At 43.2% G+C, this 21,192-nt stretch overlaps 1 protein-coding gene across 2 annotated transcripts in view; it reads right to left on the bottom strand.

Moving 5' to 3' along the window:
* Nucleotides 1–7,205, bottom strand: part of LOC134927888 (cadherin-9-like) — a 372,116-nt gene extending 364,911 nt beyond the window's left edge. For both annotated transcript variants that reach the window (XM_063922970.1, XM_063922969.1), the window contains exon 1: nucleotides 7,021–7,205. The gene's annotated coding sequence lies outside the window, so the exon portion shown is untranslated. The remainder of the gene's footprint in view (nucleotides 1–7,020) is intronic.
* Nucleotides 7,206–21,192: the final 13,987 nt, after the last annotated feature.

Consider the following 21,192-nt stretch of genomic DNA (forward strand, 5'->3'; position numbering starts at 1 on the left):
GTGCCTCCAAGCATCCTGAGCCTCCAAGCATCCTGTGCCTCCAATTACCTCTGTGCCTCCAATTATCTCCGTGCCTCCAATTATCTCCGTGCCTCCAATTATCTCCGTGCCTCCAATTATCTCCGTGCCTCCAAGCACCTCCGTGCCTCCAGTTACCTCCAAGCACCTCGTGCCTCCAAGCGCCTCATCCCTCCAAACACCTCGGTGTCTCCAAACACCTCCGTGCCTCCAAGCACCTCCGTGCCTCCAAGCACCTCCGTGCCTCCGAGCACCTCCGTGCCTCCAGTTACCTCCAAGCACCTCGTGCCTCCAAGCGCCTCATCCCTCCAAACACCTCGGTGTCTCCAAACACCTCCGTGCCTCCAAGCACCTCCGTGCCTCCAGTTACCTCCAAGCACCTCGTGCCTCCAAGCACCTCATCCCTCCAAACACCTCGGTGTCTCCAAACACCTCCGTGCCTCTAAGCACCTCCGTGCCTCCAAGCACCTCCGTGCCTCCAAGCACCTCCGTGCCTCCAGTTACCTCCGTGTCTCCAAGCACCTCATCCCTCCAAACACCTCGGTGTCTCCAAACACCTCCGTGCCCCAAGCACCTTCGTGCCTCCAAGCACCTCCGTGCCTCCAAGGGCCTCCCTGCACTCCCTGTACTCCCAGCACCTCAGTGCCTCCAATACCACAGTGTCTCCAATATCTCAGTACCCCAGCCTTCAGTATTTCTACAAGTCTTGTCTTACAGGAGACCTTCAAGAATTCCTCTGGGCCTCCCGCCTGCCGTCTTAGTCCTGCATGAGGAAGACCTACATCCGGCCATCTCTACTACGACCCAGTGGCGGTTCCTCTTCCCGGTCATCGGAAGAAGCCCCGAGTCCACAACACTCCCAAACCAGGTCAGTGACAGTATACTCAGGCCCCATGGACTCGGGGAATCGGAACACGGACTAGAGTGCCATTCAGAACCTGGCTTCTCGAGTGCAAAGTCAGGAAGCAGCGCAAGGCCAGGTGATGCAGTACCTCCAGCAGTTGTCCGGGCGTCTGGATCAGATTCAGGCGTCTCTGGCCTCAGTAATTCCGGCACCTGTTCCAGTAGTCGCACCAGTTGCCGTTGCCAGCAATGTTCAACCATCGGCCGGTGTCACTCCACGCCTTCAGTTGCCTACTCCGTCCCGCTATAATGGGAATCCCAAAAATTGTCGTGGTTTCTTGAACCAATGCGAGGTACATTTCGAGCTACTTGCACACAACTTTCCTACAGACCGGTCCAAGGTAGCATATATTATTTCTCTGTTGGAAGGTTCTGCTTTGGATTGGGTGTCTCCATTATGGGAACGATCTGATCCCATGGTTTCCAACTACACCAACTTCATCTCGTCCTTTCGAAGGATTTTCGACGAGCCCGGCAGAATGACCACTGCTTCTTCCGATTTGCTCCGTGTTCGGCAGGGCGCCCGTTCCGTGGGCCAGTACGTGGTTCATTTCCAGACCATTGCTTCCGAACTACGCTGGAATAATGACGCCCTGAGAGCTGCCTTCTGGAACGGTCTTTCCGACCGGCTGAAAGATGAGCTGGTTACTAAAGATCTGCCGGATCCATTAGAAGATTTGATTTCCCTTTGCGTCAAGGTGGATCTTCGGATGCAAGAGCGTGGAAGAGAACGTAGCTGTTCGGATCGTTCCAGGTTCCGGAATCCTACTCCTAGGCCGGTGGCCTTACCCAGCTCAGATGAGCCCATGCAAATTAACCGCTCCCGACTGTCTCCGGAAGAACGACAGCGTCGTCGTGAGGGTAAACTCTGCCTTTACTGTGGAGCCGCAGATCATTTTCTTAAATCTTGTAAAGCCCGTCCGGGAAACGGGCAGGCCTAGCTTGTTCCGGAGGAGTCAAGCTGGGAGTTACGACAAAAGCTTCTCCAACTTCGGACTGCTTGCTTCCAGTAACTCTAGTCTCCAATTCAGTCTCCAGGTCTTGTGAAGCCCTATTGGATTCCGGAGCTGCAGGGAGCTTCGTTTCTTCTTTCTGTGCCCAAAGTTTGGGTTTAAAGTTACGGCCTATTGAGCGGCCAATTTCACTGACGGCTATCAACGGGACTAGAATTTCCAAAGGTCTTATAATGTGGCGCACGGGGCCAGTTAAGCTGCAGGTCGGGGCTCTACATCAGGAAGATTTGGAACTCTTGGTAATCCCAGAAATGCCTCATGATCTGGTTCTTGGAATGCCTTGGCTGAAAAGTCATAATCCCCACATCGACTGGAAGTCGTCACAAATTCTGTCCTGGAGTCCCTTTTGTCACACTAATTGTCTTACTCCTGTTTGTCCGCTCCGTGTTACCTCCAAAACGGATGAAGAGCACATTCCGGAGGCATATCAAGGGTACAAGGACGTATTTTCGGAACAAGCTGCTGACCTGTTACCACCTCACAGGCCTTGGGACTGCCCTATTGACCTTGTCCCAGGGAAGACGCCACCTCGTGGTCGCACATATCCTCTGTCTCTTCCCGAGACTCAAGCCATGTCGGAGTATATTAAGTCCAATATGCTCAAGGGATTCATTCGCCCCTCTTCCTCCCCTGCCGGTGCAGGCTTCTTTTTCGTGAAGAAAAAGGACGGGGGGTTGAGACCATGCATCGACTACCGCGGCCTAAACGACATTACTATTAAGAATAAATACCCCTTGCCACTAATCACAGAGTTATTTGATAGGGTTCGTGGTGCCCGCATTTTTTCAAAACTCGACTTGAGAGGAGCTTACAATCTTATACGCATCCGAGAGGGGGATGAATGGAAGACTGCCTTTAATACCCGAGATGGGCATTACGAATACTTGGTGATGCCGTTTGGTCTTAGTAATGCTCCCGCGGTTTTCCAGGGGTTCGTCAACGAAATCTTTCGTGATATGCTGTATCAGAGCGTTGTGGTATATCTGGACGACATACTGATTTTTTCCAAGAATCTTGTCGAACACAGGACTCAAGTCAAAGAGGTGCTACACCGTTTACGAGAGAATCATCTCTACGCCAAGCTTTCCAAATGTACCTTTGAAGTAACATCTATTCCGTTCCTCGGTTATGTCATCTCGGGGACGGAGCTTCGCATGGATCCGGAAAAGTTGTCGGCCATTCGTGACTGGACTCAGCCTCTTTCCCTGAAAGCAATACAAAGGTTCCTGGGCTTTGCGAACTACTACAGGAAATTCATTAAGGGTTTCTCCACCATTGTTGCGCCCATTACTGCCCTGACGAGGAAGGGTTCTAATCCTAGTTTGTGGCCTCCGGAAGCCATTGTAGCTTTTTCTCGCTTAAAGTTAGCTTTCATGACGGCTCCAGTTCTCCAACAACCAAATTTCGAGGAACCCTTCTTCTTAGAAGTTGATGCATCTTCAGTCGGGGTTGGGGCTGTTCTCTCCCAGTATTCCTCTGATAAAAAATTACATCCGTGTGGCTTCCATTCTCGTAAATTCTCTCCAGCCGAACGAAATTACACTATTGGAGACCAGGAACTCTTGGCAATCAAATCTGCCTTGGAAGAATGGAGATATCTTCTAGAAGGGGCTAAACATGTGTTTACCATCTACACGGATCACAAGAATTTGCTGTACATCAAATCCGCACAATGCTTGAATCCTCGCCAGGCGAGATGGGCACTTTTCTTTTCCCGATTCTCGTTCATTATCAAGTACCGGGCCGGGACTCTCAATATTAAAGCAGATGCGCTTTCTCGTTCACAAGTTCCCACAGACGAGGATGAACCTCCGGAGCGGGGTTTAATTCTGAATCCAGTTTCTGTCTCTGCTGCTTTAACTACTCCAGCTCCTCCTCCTGGAAGAATGTCCGTGCCAGCTAGATTCCGCCCAGGAATACTACTGTGGGCCCATAACTCCAAGTTTTCCGGTCATCCCGGTGCTCAGAAGATGTACAAGTTTCTGCAAAGGTCTTACTGGTGGAACACCATGAGGAAGGATGTACAAGATTGCGTTAATTCGTGTCCCCAATGTACACAACATAAATCTCCTCGTCTGCCTCCTGCAGGGTTACTTCGTCCTCTGCCTATCCCTGTGAGACCCTGGACTCACATTTCCATGGACTTCATCACTGACTTGCCCTGTTCCAAGGGTTGCAACACCGTTTGGGTTATCGTTGACCGTTTTTCGAAGATGGCACACTTTGTGCCCTTGACTGGTCTCCCGACAGCACCGAAACTGGCTCTATTGTTTATCCGAGAACATTTTCGTTTGCATGGGTTGCCACAAGAGATTGTTTCTGACCGTGGAGTACAGTTCACCGCCAGGTTTTGGAAAGCCCTTTGTTCAACTCTACACATTAAACTTAAGTTTTCGTCTGCTTATCATCCCCAAACTAATGGGCAAACGGAACGAGTCAATCAAGATCTAGAGACTTTTCTTCGTTTGTATCTCTCTCCTTCACAGGACAACTGGGTGGAGTTGTTGCCTTGGGCGGAGTTTGCCCATAACCATTTGTTTCATTCTTCCACTGGGGAATCACCATTTTTCGTCAACTACGGGTTCCATCCCCGTGTTCCGGAATTTCCAAGCCTTCCGATAATAGAGGTTCCTGCTGTAGTGTCCACTCTACGACACTTTGGACAAATTTGGAGAAAGGTTCATGCTAATCTTAAGCAGGTTTCTGTTCGGTACAAGTTCTTCGCAGATAAGAAACGGCAAGCCGCACCTCAATATAAAGTTGGGGACAGGGTATGGCTGTCCACACGGAATCTCCGGTTGAAGGTGCCCACCATGAAATTCGCTCCAAGGTTCATCGGTCCTTACCCTGTGCTACAAGTCTTAAATCCTGTGGTCTGTAAACTGGGTTTGCCTGCCCATCTTCGAATACCTAACGCCTTTCATGTTTCTCTACTCCGTCCCCTCATTCTGAATCGGTTCCACTCAGCACTCCCTAGGCCAACGTCCGTAGTGGCAGAAGCTGGAGCGGAGTTTGAAATCAAAACTATTCTTGACTCTCGTTATCTTCATAAAAAATTACAGTACTTGGTGGACTGGAAGGGTTATGGTCCTGAGGAGAGAAGTTGGATTGGGGCTACTGAAGTAACGGCTCCTCGTCTGATTCGGATCTTCCACTCCAGACATCCGACTAAGCCCGGGAAGTGTCCAGGGGCCACTCCTGGAGGAGGGGGTACTGTCACGAACCTCGGGCAGCGGCGACCGCGCTTGTCCCTGCGGGTGGCCTGGTCTGCCCGGCGCCTCTCTTCCCCTGACGGTCTCCGGCTTCAGCGGCGGGTCGGCGCTGCTCTCCGGCGGCTTCCCGGAAGCAAGGACGCCGCCATCACAAGCGAGGGCAAGGAGGCGGAGCAGGTCTGACGTCACCTGCCTGCTCCGCCAATCAGGCTAGGGCGGGGAATTTAAAATCAGATACCAGGCAGAGATCCGGGGCCTGAGTATCTTCGTTTCTCCTGCGGAAGCTGTGATTCCAGAGCTCCCTCGTCCCTGCAAGCATCCTGTGCTTCCAAGCATCCTGTGCCTCCAAGCATCCTGTGCCTCCAAGCATCCTGAGCCTCCAAGCATCCTGTGCCTCCAATTACCTCCGTGCCTCCAATTATCTCCGTGCCTCCAATTATCTCCGTGTCTCCAATTATCTCCGTGCCTCCAAGCACCTCCGTGCCTCCAAGCACCTCCGTGCCTCCAGTTACCTCCAAGCACCTCGTGCCTCCAAGCGCCTCATCCCTCCAAACACCTCGGTGTCTCCAAACACCTCCGTGCCTCCAAGCACCTCCGTGCCTCCAAGCACCTCCGTGCCTCCGAGCACCTCCGTGCCTCCAGTTACCTCCAAGCACCTCGTGCCTCCAAGCGCCTCATCCCTCCAAACACCTCGGTGTCTCCAAACACCTCCGTGCCTCCAAGCACCTCCGTGCCTCCAAGCACCTCCGTGCCTCCAAGCACCTCCGTGCCTCCGAGCACCTCCGTGCCTCCAGTTACCTCCAAGCACCTCGTGCCTCCAAGCACCTCATCCCTCCAAACACCTCGGTGTCTCCAAACACCTCCGTGCCTCTAAGCACCTCCGTGCCTCCAAGCACCTCCGTGCCTCCAAGCACCTCCGTGCCTCCAGTTACCTCCGTGTCTCCAAGCACCTCATCCCTCCAAACACCTCGGTGTCTCCAAACACCTCCGTGCCCCAAGCACCTTCGTGCCTCCAAGCACCTCCGTGCCTCCAAGGGCCTCCCTGCACTCCCTGTACTCCCAGCACCTCAGTGCCTCCAATACCACAGTGTCTCCAATATCTCAGTACCCCAGCCTTCAGTATTTCTACAAGTCTTGTCTTACAGGAGACCTTCAAGAATTCCTCTGGGCCTCCCGCCTGCCGTCTTAGTCCTGCATGAGGAAGACCTACATCCGGCCATCTCTACTACGACCCAGTGGCGGTTCCTCTTCCCGGTCATCGGAAGAAGCCCCGAGTCCACAACACTCCCAAACCAGGTCAGTGACACTAACCTCAGTCACTGTGCACGGGAGCTGCTGCTGGTACTGTGGGTCCCCATTTCCCTTCTCCCTTGCCATGCTGCTCAGCTCTAGTCATCCTTGCTTCCTGTACTTCCTGGATTGGACACATGACCATCACATTCAGAGCTGAAGCACGCCCCCACTGTGAGGCATGCCTCACATTTCTCTGTTCTATGCAGTCTGATTGGCCGCTGTGTAGCCCCACCCATCTGTATAGACAGTGCCTGACAGTGTGAGAGATGAGGCTGAGCTGCCGCTGCCTCATCTCTATCTCTCCCTGCAGTTCCAGGAGCCCTGAAAGTCTGGTAAGTTTTATCTATAAAGATGATTGCATTAATACAAAGAAGATGTTTATAAATTATAAATATCTTCTTTGTGTTAACCCAATCATTTATAGTGAGAACTCTGAGTATGATAGGGAGCATGACAGGTGAGGCTCTGCCTCCCCTGCCTCACCAGACTGCACATCCCTGCTCTAATATCTGGGGTATCCCTGTTCATGCACTGTATCTCAGTCTGCTGTAAACACTGGTCTCTCCCATGCAGCTACCTACTGGGCGTCACACAGACAAGCCACTCCTCACTTCTAGTCCCTCTTTTTGGCTGCTCCTCAGCTTCTTCTCCTCTCCTCAGATATCAGAGGCCCAGCATTAGGACACTCAGCACCGTCCCTCTCAGCAGCATTTTTTTCAGCCACCCAACTGCCAGCACCAACTGCCTTTTCAGCTGCAGCATGTGGGCAGCTGTTCATTTCCAAGTCCAGTAACAGGCTCCTTCCCAGAAAGTATTGGCTTTTAAAAGCAGCAGCACCCTTTCAATGCTGGACTGCATTATCAACATACATATACATGTTAAAGCAATACTAATAAAATACATTTAACATAACATCTATATATGCAAATTAAAATAGTTACATAAATACACATACAATATATAATGAGACATTCTTGATATGTCCACGTTACATAAGCAAAGGTGGGTTTTCTTTTATTTCCCGTTAGAGCACAGCCCACATTGGTAAATACTCCTTTGGAGCCTCATGCTTACATTAACCTTCTCACAAATGTTCAATTAAATATGTCCATGCAATATAATTTGATTAAGAACTTATAATAAATAAACCTTACCTTTTTATTCAATATTGTGAAAGTTAATATCTGTTTTACATGTAAAAAAGTATAAACTAACGTTAAAAGTTGCTGCATCTTAACAAAATGAACCAGCTGATTAAGATGCACACAAATGTACTCGGACATCAACAGCTTCCTTAAAAAAAAAAAAACATTCTAAAACTAAATACAAGAATTTTGTGTTTTTATAAAAAAATATATACAGTATTTCTCATTTTAGTTTTTAATTCTATCTTGTGAGTATAGGTGTATACATGTTTTATCAGATTATGTGCATTTCACACTTTTTCACATCTAATCTCTGTATCGCTGCTTCCATTTATACAGTATGTAGAAATGTGATTTTGTTGGGTTTAATGTATGACTTTTTGGCTGCAGATGAATTCTAAGGATTATGTGAATGGAATTGGAATCCTATTTTTCCTGTGCAAGATATCTGGATCAAAATATTATAGCTCAAGGGCACTAACATACAGCAAAAGATAAGTCTTAATATTTGACACTTTACACATTTTTTATGAGAACGAGAAAAAAGGATTGCATTGCTTGGATATATGCTAAACCAAAAGTCACATAATCCATTCATTATATGACGGATAAGAGAAGAAATAATAAGGAAGACATGTATATAAAGTATATAATCAAAACACAGTAATCCGAACAATACAATTTCCATCCATATGTACAAATGTCCTTTATAATTAACCTTGACTACTAAATCTATTTAATTTTTTAATTCAGTTTTTCTGTAACTGTAACAACTAAGAATATGTTTCAGCAACATCCAGCTTTACTTGCTGTGCAATGTTTTTTAAGAAGAAAATAATACATACAGAATGCAGCTTCTACTCATCTTCACAGCGATACAAATATGTGTACATTTTAACCTCTCATATGAATTTGGCCATCCACTTTAATAACAAGCTGATTTTTACATTTATTGACATCGACTTAAAAGTCAATAAGCTTCCTGAAAATAGCAGGGCATTCAGAGCTGATGTGTATAGGATATTGCTGAATGTGAAAACATCATGTGATGCATCCCCTGGCACACATCCAATCATGATCAGAATGCCTCATTATTTAAAATACATTTAAAGGGCCCACTAATTATCAATGGATAATGCTTCTTTGCTTATATTATCTACTCTGCTTACAGTATATGTGATATTAATGTTGTTTGTATTTCACATATTTCACATATTGCTAGTGCCATACATGCCAAACATTTTTTTTACAAATATATTTTATGTATTCATGCTTCAATAAAGAAAATATATGTTTAAGAATATATATACAGGTTGAGTATCCCTTATCCAAAATGCTTGGGACCAGACGTATTTTGGATATCGGATTTTTCCGTATTTTGGAATAATTGCATACCATAATGAGATATCATGGTGATGGGACCTAAATCTAAGCACAGAATGTATTTATGTTTCATATACACCTTATACACATAGCCTGAAGGCAATTTTAGCCAATATTTTTTATAACTTTGTGCATTAAACAAAGTGTGTCTACATTCACACAATTCATTTATGTTTCATATACAACTTATACACACAGCCTGAAGGTCATTTAATACAATATTTTTAATAACTTTGTGTATTAAACAAAGTTTGTGTACATTGAGTCATCAAAAAGCAAAGGTTTCACTATCTCACTCTCGTTCAAAAAAGTCCGTATTTCGGAATATTCCGTATTTCAGAATATTTGGATATGGGATACTCAACCTGTATATATATTGGAAAGGCAAATAAGATCGGAGCGACCACAGGTGGTAAAATATTCTTAGCGACTATGTATTATTTTGCATTTCGTCTGGTCTGACCCATTGATGAAGTCAGACCAGGCGAAACGCGTTGGGTGAATCCTGACACTATTGAATCCTCACTTAAGCTGCCTTTTTTTATATGTATTTTTACATATTTTAGTTCTAGACACATAGCTGTTTTTAATATTCTCATTTTTTAGTGCATGAATTTTAGCACCATTTCTACTAGTCTTTTATGTGCCCTTTAGATTTTTTAACGGTTTTTAAAGTACCCTTTTATGTTGTCTTTTTCATGTGCATTTGTCTTAAACGTTCTTTGTAATAAACCCCGCATTGTTTTTGAAAAAATACATAGTCGCTAAGAATATTTTACCACCTGTGGTCGCTCCGATCTTATTCGCTTTTCCAATATTCATTTATCCTGCACAAGTACAAGGGCCGGCTTCCCTTAAGATCTAGCAGACGCCCCATACACAAAAAGGGGAGTGGCATACAGTGACTAGATGTTTTTTGGGGTAAACCTATAACTGACATACTGTAAAATGTTTTTATTCTACTGTATTTATTGGTGCTGTTAGTTCACCCTATACACACACATATATATATATATATATAAATATATATATATATATTAGAGATGTGCACCGGACATTTTTCGGGTTTTGTGTTTTGGTTTTGGAGTCGGTTCTGCGGCCGTGTTTTGGATTCGGACACTTTTTGGCAAAACCTCCCTGAAAATTTTTTGTCGGATTCGGGTGTGTTTTGGTTTTGGGTGGGTTTTTTTTCAAAAACCCCTCAAAAACAGCTTAAATCATAGAATTTGGGGGTAATTTTGATCCCATAGTATTAATAACCTCAATAACCATAATTTCCACTCATTTCCAGTCTATTCTGAACACCTCACACCTCACAATATTATTTTTAGTCCTAAAATTTGCATCGAGGTCACTGGATGACTAAGCTAAGCGACCCAAGTGGGCGGCACAAACACATGGCCCATCTAGGAGTGGCACTGCAGTGTCAGACAGTATGGCACTTAAAAAAATAGTCCCCAAACAGCACATGATGCAAAGAAAAAAAGAGGTGCACCAAGGTCGCTGGATGGCTAAGCTAAGCGACCCAAGTGGCCGGCACAAACACATAGCCTATCTAGGAGTGGCACTGCAGTGTCAGACAGGATGGCACTTAAAAAAATAGTCCCCAAACAGCACATGATGCAAAGAGAAAAAGAGGTGCACCAAGGTCGCTGGATGGCTAAGCTAAGTGACCAAAGTCGCTAGCACAAACACCTGGCCCATCTAGGAGTGGCACTGCAGTGTGAGACAGGATGGCACTTAAAAAAATTAGCCACAAACATCACATGATGCAGAGATAAAAAAAAAGAGGTGAAAGATTGAATTGTCCTTGGGCCCCCCCACCCAGCCTTTTGTTGTATTAACAGGACATGCACACTTTAACAAACACATCATTTCAGTGACCGGGTCTGCCACACGACAGAAATGAATGGTTGGTTTGGGCCACCACCAAAAAAGAAGCAATCAATCTCTCCTTGCACAAACTGGCTATACAGAGGCAAGATGTCCACCTCCTCCTCATCGTCCGATTCCTCACCCCTTTCACTGTGTACATCCCCCTCCTCACAGATTATTTGTCCCCACTGGAATCCACCATCTCAGGTCCCTTTGTACTTTCTGGAGGCAATTGCTGGTGAATGTCTCCATGGAGGAATTGATTATAATTAATTTTGATGAACATCATATTCTCCACATTTTCTGGAAGTAACCTCGTACACCGATTGCTGACAAGGTGAGCGGCTGCACTAAACACTCTTTCGGAGTACACACTGGAGGGGGGGCAACTTAGGTCAAATAAAGCCAGTTTGTGGAAGGGCCTCCAAATTGCCTCTTTTTCCTGCCAGTATACGTACGGACTGTCTGACGTGCCTACTTGGATGCGGTCACTCATATAATCCTCCACCATTCTTTCAATGGTGACAGAATCATATGCAGTGACAGTAGACGACATGTCAGTAATTGTTGACAGGTCCTTCAGTCCGGTCCAGATGTCAGCACTCGCTTGAGACTGCCCTGCATAACCGCCAGCGGGTGGGCTCGGAATTCTTAGCCTTTTCCTCGCACCCCCAGTTGCGGAAGAATGTGAAGGAGGAGATGTTGACGGGTCACATTCCACTTGACTTGACAAGTGTCTCACCAGCAGGTCTTTGCACCTCTGCAGACTTGTGTCTGCCGGAAAGAGAGAGACAACGTAGGCTTTAAACCTAGGATCGAGCATGGTGGACAAAATGTAATGCTCTGATTTTAACAGATTGACCACCCGTGAATCCTGGATAAGCAAATTAAGTGCTCCATCCACAAGTCCCACATGCCTAGCGGAATCGCTCTGTTTTAGCTCCTCCTTTAATCTCTCCAGCTGCTTCTGCAAAAGCCTGATGAGGGGAATGACCTGACTCAGGCTGGCAGTGTCTAAACTGACTTCACGTGTGGCAAGTTCAAAGGGTTGCAGAACCTTGCACAACGTTGAAATCATTCTCCACTGCGCTTGAGTCAGGTGCATTCCCCCTCCTTTGCCTATATCGTAGGCGGATGTATAGGCTTGAATGGCCTTTTGGTGCTCCTCCATCCTCTGAAGCATATAGAGGGTTGAATTCCACCTCGTTTACCACCTCTTGCTTCAGATGATGGCGGGGCAGGTTCAGGAGTGTTTGCTGGTGCTCCAGTTTTTGGCATGCGGTGGCTGAATGCCGAAAGCGGCCCGCAATTCTTCGGGCCACCAATAGCATCTCTTGCATGCCCTTGTCGTTTTTTAAAAATTCTACAATATCAAATTTAATGTATGTGCAAAACATCGGACGTGCTGGAATTTGCCCAGATGTAATGCACGCACAATATTGGTGGTATTGTCCGATCTCAACAATCCCCAGGAGAGTCCAATTGGGGTAAGCCATTCTGCGATGATGCTCCTCAGTTTCCGTAAGAGGTTGTCAGCTGTGTGCCTCTTATGGAAAGCGGTGATACAAAGCGTAGCCTGCCTAGGAACGAGTTGGCATTTGCGAGATGCTGCTACTGGTGTCGCCGCTGCTGTTCATGCTGCAGGAGGCAATACATCTACCCAGTGGGCTGTCACAGTCATATAGTCCTGAGTCTGCCCTGCTCCACTTGTCCACATGTCTGTGGTTAAGTGGACATTGGGTACAACTGCATTTTTTAGGACACTGGTGACTCTTTTTCTGACATCTGTGTACATTCTCGGTATCGCCTGCCTAGAGAAATGGAACCTAGATGGTATTCGGTACCGGGGACACAGTACCTCAATCAATTCTCTAATTCACTGTGAATTATTGGTGGATACCGGACACACTTTTAACACCACCGCAGCTGCCAAGACCTGAGTTTTCCATTTTGCAGCAGGATGACTGCTGTGATACTTCATATTCCTCACAAAGGACTGTTGGACAGTCAATTGCTTACTGGAAGTAGTACAAGTGGCCTTCCGACTTCCCCTCTGGGATGACGATCGACTCCCAGCAGCAACAACAGCAGAGCCAGCAGCAGTAGGCGTTACACTCAAGGATCCATCGGAGAAATTCCAGTTAGGAGAGGACTCGTCAGACTTGCCAGTGACATGGCCTGCAGGACTATTAGCGTTCCTGTCTAAAGAGGAAATTGACACTGAGGGAGCTGGTGGTGTGGTTTGCAGGAGCTTGTGTACAAGAGGAAGGGATTTAGTTGTCAGTGGACTGCTTCCATTGTCACCCAAAGTTTTTGAACTTGTCAATGACTTCTGATGAATGCTCTCCAGGTGACGTATAAGGGAGGATGTTCCTAGGTGGTTAACGTCCTTACCCCTATTTATTACAGCTTGACAAAGGAAACACACGGCTTGACACCTGTTGTCCGCAATTCTGTTGAAATAATTCCACACCGAAGAGGTGATTTTTTTTTTTAGTAATTTGACCAGGCATGTCAATAGCCATATTCGTCCCATGGACAACAGGTGTCTCCCCGGGTGCCTGACTTAAACAAACACCTCACCATCAGAATCCTTCTTGTCAATTTCCTCCTCAGCGCCAGAAACAGCCATATCCTCATCCTGGTGTACTTCAACAGTGACATCTTCAATTTTACTATCAGGAACTGGATTGTGGGTGCTCCTTCCAGCACTTGCAGGGGGCGTGCAAATGGTTGAAGGCGCCACTTCTTCCCATCCAGTGTTGGGAAGGTCAGGCATCACAACCGACACAATTGGACTCTCCTTGGTGATTTGTGATTTAGAAGAACGTACAGTTCTTTGCTGTGCTTTTGCCAGCTTAAGATTTTTCATTTTACTAGCGGGAAGATGAGTGCTTCCATCCTCATGTGAAGCTGAACCACTAGCCATGAACATAGGACAGGGCCTCAGCCATTCCTTGCTACTCCGTGTTGTAAATGGCATATTGGCAAGTTTACGCTTCTCATCAGATGCTTTTAATTTTTTATTTTTGGGTCATTTTACTGAACTTTTGTTTATTGGATTATACATGCTCTCTACTATGACATTGGGCATCGGCCTTGGCAGACGACGTTGATGGCATTTCATCGTCTCGGCCATGACTAGTGGCAGCAACTTCAGCACTAGGTGGGAGTGGATCTTGATCTTTCCCTATTTTACCCTCCACATTTCTCTTCTCCATTTTTTAATGTATGTAATTATATGCCAGTAATATATCAATAGCAATGGCCTACTGTACTGTACTATATATGTATCCTGTTGGTCACCAAAATGCTGCACTGTAATACTAGAAGCTATAGAAAAGTATATATATTGTTGTATATATATCAGTACAGAGCAGTGTAACTGTGACACATGTGTGTCCTGACAAGCAGTATATAAGCTATAGAAAATTATTTAAAATTATTGTATATAATTCAGTACAGAGCGGTGTAACTGTGACACGTGTTTCCTGACAAGCAGTATATAAGCTATAGAAAATGATTTAAAATTATTGTATATAATTCAGTACAGAGCGGTGTCACTGTGACACGTGTGTCCTGACAAGCAGTATAAAAGCTATAGAAAATGATTTAAAATTATTGTATATAATTCAGTACAGAGCGGTGTAACTGTGACACGTGTGTCCTGACAAGCAGTATATAAGCTATAGAAAATGATTTAAAATGATTGTATATAATTCAGTACAGAGCGGTGTAACTGTGACACATGTGTGCCCTGACAAGCAGTATAGAAGCTATAGAAAATGATTTAAAATTATTGTATATAATTCAGTACAGAGCGGTGTAACTGTGACACATGTATGTCCTGACAAGCAGTATAGAAGCTATAGAAAATGATTTAAAATTATTGTATATAATTCAGTACAGAGCGGTGTAACTGTGGTACATATGTGTCCTGACAAGCAGTATAGAAGCTATAGAAATGATTTAAAATTATTGTATATAATTCAGTACAGAGCAGTGTAACTGTGATACGTGTGTCCTGACAAGCAGTATAGAAGCTATAGAAAAGGATTTAAAATTACTGTATATAATTCAGTACAGAGCGGTGTAACTGTGACACATGTGTGTCCTGACAAGCAGTATAGAAGCTATAGAAAATTATTTAAAATTATTGTATATAATTCAGTACAGAGCGGTGTAACTGTGACATGAGTGTCCTGACAAGCAGTAAATAAGCTATAGAAAATGATTTAAAATGATTGTATATAATTCAGTACAGAGCGGTGTAACTGTGACACATGTGTGTCCTGACAATCAGTATAGAAGCTATAGAAAATGATTTAAAATTATTGTATATAATTCAGTACAGAGCGGTGTAACTGTGACACATGTGTGTCCTGACAAGCAGTATAGAAGCTATAGAAAATGATTTAAAATTATTGTATATAATTCAGTACAGAGCGGTGTAACTGTGACACATGTGTGTCCTGACAAGCAGTATAGAAGCTATAAAAAAAGATTTAAAATTATTGTATATAATTCAGTACTGAGAGGTATAACTTTGACACATGTGTATGTCCTGACAAGCAGTATAGAAGCTATAGAAAATGATTTAAAATTACTGTATATAACTTAGTACAGAGCGGTGTAACTGTGACACATGTGTGTCCTGAAAAGCAGTATAAAAGCTATAGAAAATTATTTAAAATTATTGTAAATAATTCAGTACAGAGTGGTGGAACTGTGACACATGTGTGTTCTGACAAGCAGTATAGAAGCTATAGAAAATGATTTAAAATTATTGTATATAATTCAGTACAGAGCGGTGGAACTGTGACACATGTGTGTCCTGACAAGCAGTATAGAAGCTATAGAAAATGATTTAAAATTATTGTATATAATTCAGTACAGAGCGGTGGAACTGTGACACATGTGTGTCCTGACAAGCAGTATAGAGCTATAGAAAATGATTTAAAAATTTTGTATATAATTCAGTACAGAGCGGTGGAACTGTGACACATGTGTGTCCTGACAAGCAGTATAGAGCTATAGAAAATGATTTAAAATTATTGTATATAATTCAGTACAGAGCGGTGTAACTATGACACATGTGTGTCCTGAAAAGCAGTATAGAAGCTATAGAAAATGATTTAAAATTATTGTATATAATTCAGTACAGAGCGGTGTAACTGTGACACATGTGTGTCCTAACAAGCAGTATAGAAGCTAAAGAAAATGATTTTAAATTATTGTATATAATTCAGTACAGAGCGCTGTAACTGTGGTACATATGTGTCCTGACAAGCAGTATAGAAGCTATAGAAATGATTTAAAATTATTGTATATAATTCAGTACAGAGCGGTGTAACTGTGACACGTGTTTCCTGACAAACAGTATAGAAGCTTTAGAAAATTATTTAAAATTATTGTATATAATTCAGTACAGAGCGGTGTGACTGTGACACATGTGTGTCCTGACAAGCAGTATAGAAGCTAAAGAAAATGATTTAAAATGATTGTATATAATTCAGTAAAGAGCAGTGTAACTGTGACACGTGTGTCTTGACAAGCAGTATAGAAGCTATAGAAAATGTTTAAAATTATTGTATATAATTCAGTACAGAATGGTGTAACTGTGACACATGTGTGTCCTGACAAGCAGTATAAAAGCTATAGAAAATGATTTAAAATTATTGTATATAATTCAGTACAGAGCGGTGTCACTGTGACACATGTGTGTCCTGACAAGCAGTATAAAAGCTATAGAAAATGATTTAAAATTATTGTATATAATTCAGTACAGAGCGGTGTAACTGTGACACATATGTGTCCTGACAAGCAGTATAGAAGCTATAGAAAATGATTTAAAAAATTATTGTATATAATTCATTACAGAGCGGTGTAACTGTGACACATGTGTGTCCTGACAAGCAGTATAGAAGCTATAGAAAATAATTTAAAATTATTGTATATAATTCAGTACAGAGCGGTGTAACTGTGACACATGTGTGTCCTGACAAGCAGTATAGAAGCTATAGAAAATGATTTAAAATTATTGCATATAATTCAGTACAGAGCGGTGTAACTGTGACACATGTGTGTCCTGACAAGCAGTATAGAAGCTATAGAAAATGATTTCAAATTATTGTAAATAATTCAGTACAGACCGGTGTAACTGTGACACATGTGTGTCCTGACAAGAAGTATAGAAGCTATAGAAAATAATTTAAAATTATTGTATATAATTCAGTACAAAGTGGTATAACTGTGATACGTGTGTCAAGACAAGCAGTATAGAAGCTATAGAAAATGATTTAAAATTATTGTATATAATTCAGTACAGAGCGGTGTAACTGTGACACGTGTGTCCTGACAAGCTGTATAGAAGCTATAGAAAATGATTTAAAATGATTGGTTCTAATTCAGTACAGAGCGGTGTAACTGTGACACATGTGTGTCCTGACAAGCAGTATAGAAGCTATAGAAAATAATTTAGAATTATTGTATATCATTTAGTACAGAGCGGTGTAACTTTGACACATGTGTGTCCTGACAAGCTGTATAGAAGCTATAGAAAATGATTTAAAATTATAGTGTATAATTCAGTACAGAGCGGTGTAACTGTGACACGTGTGTCCTGACAAGCAGTATAGAAGCTATAGAAAATGATTTAAAATTATTGTATATAATTCAGTACAGAGCGGTGTAACTGTAACACATCTGTTTCCTGACAAGCAGTATAGAAGCTATAGAAAATAATTTAGAATTATTGTATATCATTTAGTACAGAGCGGTGTAACTTTGACACATGTGTGTCCTGACAAGCTGTATAGAAGCTATAGAAAATTATTTAAAATTATTGTGTATAATTCAATACAGAGCGGTGTAACTGTGACACGTGTGTCCTGACAAGCAGTATAGAAGCTATAGAAAAGTATATATATTACTGTATATATCAGTACAGAGCAGTGTAACTGTGACCATGTGTCCTGACAACCAGTATAGAGGCTATAGAAAAGTATATATATTATTGTATATCAGTACAGAGCGGTGTAACTGTTTCCATGTGTCCTGACAAGCAGTATAGAAGCTATAGAAAAGTATATATATTATATACTGGTGGTCCCCAGTCCCCACAATGCAGCACACTGATCAGATATTTGCAGTACACTGAGCACAAATATGGAGCGTTTTCAGGCAGAGAACGTAGATATTTTCAGCACACTGAGCACAGATAACGAAGCTTTTCAGGGAGAGAACGCAGCCACGTCCTCTCCGTTCAATCTCCAAAGCACGAGTGAAAATGGCGGCGACACGTGGCTCCTTATATAGAATACGAATCTCGTGAGAATCCGACAGCGGGATGATGTTGTTCGGGCACGTTCTGGTTAACCGAGCATGGCGGGAAGATCCGAGGCTGCCTCAGAACTGTGTAAAATGGGTGAAGTTCGGGGGGGGGGGGGTTCGGATCCCGAGGAACCGAACCCGCTCATCTCTAATGTATATATATATATATATATATAAATACATTTTTTATAGATATAGATATATATATATATATACAGTGCAAGAAGAATTGTTAGATCAGTGCGCTTCTCTGTAGCTGATCTTTTTCTTATAAAGTCTGGTCCACAGACCACTGTCCGATATTCGGATTTCAGTACACACTCCAATTTATTTACTTCCACAAAAGGTAATCAGGTATATAGTAGCTTGTAACCAGTGCACATCAATATGCTGTCTTGTATACCTCAGGTAGTGCCAGAATCTTTGTGTGCGTCCTTGTAAATGCTCATCATAAGTTAAAATGTATCCTTTGGAACAGTGTCTTCATTTGACAAACACGTCAGAAGAACTACAATTTCAGCCTGGCCTAAGCCATGTAATCAATTATATGCAAAGAACCAGCAGCAAAGAGGTCCATGAAGTGACAATGGGGGTCATTCCGAGTTGTTCGCTCGCAAGCTGCTTTAAGCCGCCGCCTACTGGGAGTGAATCTTAGCATATTAAAATTGCGAACGAAAGATTAGCAGAATTGCGAATAGACACTTCTTAGCAGTTTCTGAGCAGCTCCAGACTTACTCGGCATCTGCGATCAGTTCAGTGCTTGTCGTTCCTGGTTTGACGTCACAAACACACCCAGCGTTCGCCCAGACACTCCTCCGTTTCTCCAGCCACTCCCGCGTTTTTCCCAGAAACGGTAGCGTTTTTTCGCACACACCCATAAAACGGCCTGTTTCCGCCCAGAAACACCCACTTCCTGTCAATCACATTACGATCACCAGAACGAAGAAAAAACCTCGTAATGCCGTGAGTAAAATTCCTAACTGCATAGCAAATTTACTTGGCGCAGTCGCACTGCGGACATTGCGCGTGCGCATTAGCGACTAATCGCTCCGTTGCGACAAAAAAATAATGAGCGAACAACTCAGAATGACCCCCAATATCTTGGACTATTTCTTGAGCAAAGGTCTCATTAAAGCCAAAGATGGAAGCGAAATAGTCTGGGACCATGCGGTAAACAGCCAGGAGAAGTTACATGAAGCCTTGCAGAATGCTTCAGAAAAATGCTGGATATATTTAAACTAATGATGAGCATTTACAAGGACGCACACAAAGATTCCGGAACTACCTGAGGAATACAAGACAGCATATTGATGTGCTCTGGTTACAAGCTACTATTTGGTATGCAGTTTTATATGGGTAAAATATTAATACCCCTTTCTGAAAATACTACACCATAGGCCAGAGGTTCTCAAACTCGGTCCTCGGGAGCCTACACAGTGCATGTTTTGCAGGTAACCCAGCAGGTGCACAGGTGTATTAATTACTCACTGACACATTTTAAAAGGTCCACAGGTGGAGCTAATTATTTCACTTGCGATTCTATGAGGAGACCTGCAAAACATGCACTGTGTGGGCCCCCGAGGACCGAGTTTGAGAACCTCTGCCATAGGCGCTTGCTCCCTTCCTTCTTTTTCTATATATATATATATATATATATATATATATATATATGTATATATATACACAAATTTAGAGGCAAATTGCCTTTAATCTATACATGCTCTGTGGTTACCATGCTATATCATCAGAACCCGCCCTACCTAGCTCGGCCCAACTGATTCAGAAAATAGGGAGGGCACCTGTTTTTCCCTCTATTTTCCCATTCCAACTCAAGCTGAGAGGCATGGGACTGGTTATTGATTTTTATTTTATTTTAACTATGCATAACCTTTTAAATATAATAAAGCCTCCACAGATTATATTGATCCATGCAGTGCTTCTCCCAAACTTGACTATTTGAGAGAAAGGACTATTGTTTGAGAGGGTTTCCCATAATTTTTTAACTTCTATTAGCAATCAGATTTGATCAGAAATGTCAAAACCGATGGGTTTTAGAGCTGCCAAAAATGACAGACATTGATTTCAGGTTTCTATTAAAACTGGATTCCAATGGATGATAAATAGTAATTTTTTAGACAGCAACACCTTTCTATACACATCAATTACCATCGGTTTTGGTTCTAATCCAAGATTAACATTTAATAAATTTAGCCCACGGTGATCTGTACAGTGCTTCTCCCAAACTTGCTTGTTACTGCAGATTTATGTTTGGGTGGTTTTGCTATCATTTTACAGTTGTTTTTCATTATTAAAGGCATGTAATGGATGCCTCATGCTGCATCACCATACAGTCTTATTACTGTTTCTTCCAAGGAAGCAGCAGTTGATAACAACTCCAACCCCATCTGAATAACCCCTGTGTTAAAACAACGATTCTTGGTGTTAGTAAGTCAGATTTTTGGACGTTTTGCTGTCAGTTTTGACTTTAGTAAATGGTCGGTTTGCAAAACAGATGGAAAGATGGTCTAAAACCCCAAACCGATCTTTAGTAAATTAACCCCTTTGTCTGTAATCTCCGTACTATGGGAATGCACTATATTGTTAATTAGTAAATGACAGTGTACAGATGGGTCCACAGTTATCTTGACTAGTTTGCTGCACCTAGGCACAACATGGTTTATTAACATAAACCCTTCATCTATTGTTCTCAACTGCAATACAATACAGAGAACAATACAGCAGGGGATTAAGTCATTACATCAGGGGATTAAGTCCGACTGCCCAGTCTCAGTTATTCCTATTAAAGGTCAAAATTAACAGGACCCATCTGTAGGTCAATGCATGATAGGCAGATAAGAAACTGCACAATGCTGTAGGTGGATTTAATATGCAAAACAATCATTCTAAAGCGGAAGCAAGTATAAGAGCCATCAATCTATTGCATTGCAATAGGATGGCACTGATCTGCTTCCATTATCTTTAAATAAATGCAAACGGTTTCACCTGATTAGTAGAGGT

This window comes from Pseudophryne corroboree, chromosome 5, assembly GCF_028390025.1.
Source record: "Pseudophryne corroboree isolate aPseCor3 chromosome 5, aPseCor3.hap2, whole genome shotgun sequence".
NCBI lineage: Eukaryota > Metazoa > Chordata > Amphibia > Anura > Myobatrachidae > Pseudophryne > Pseudophryne corroboree.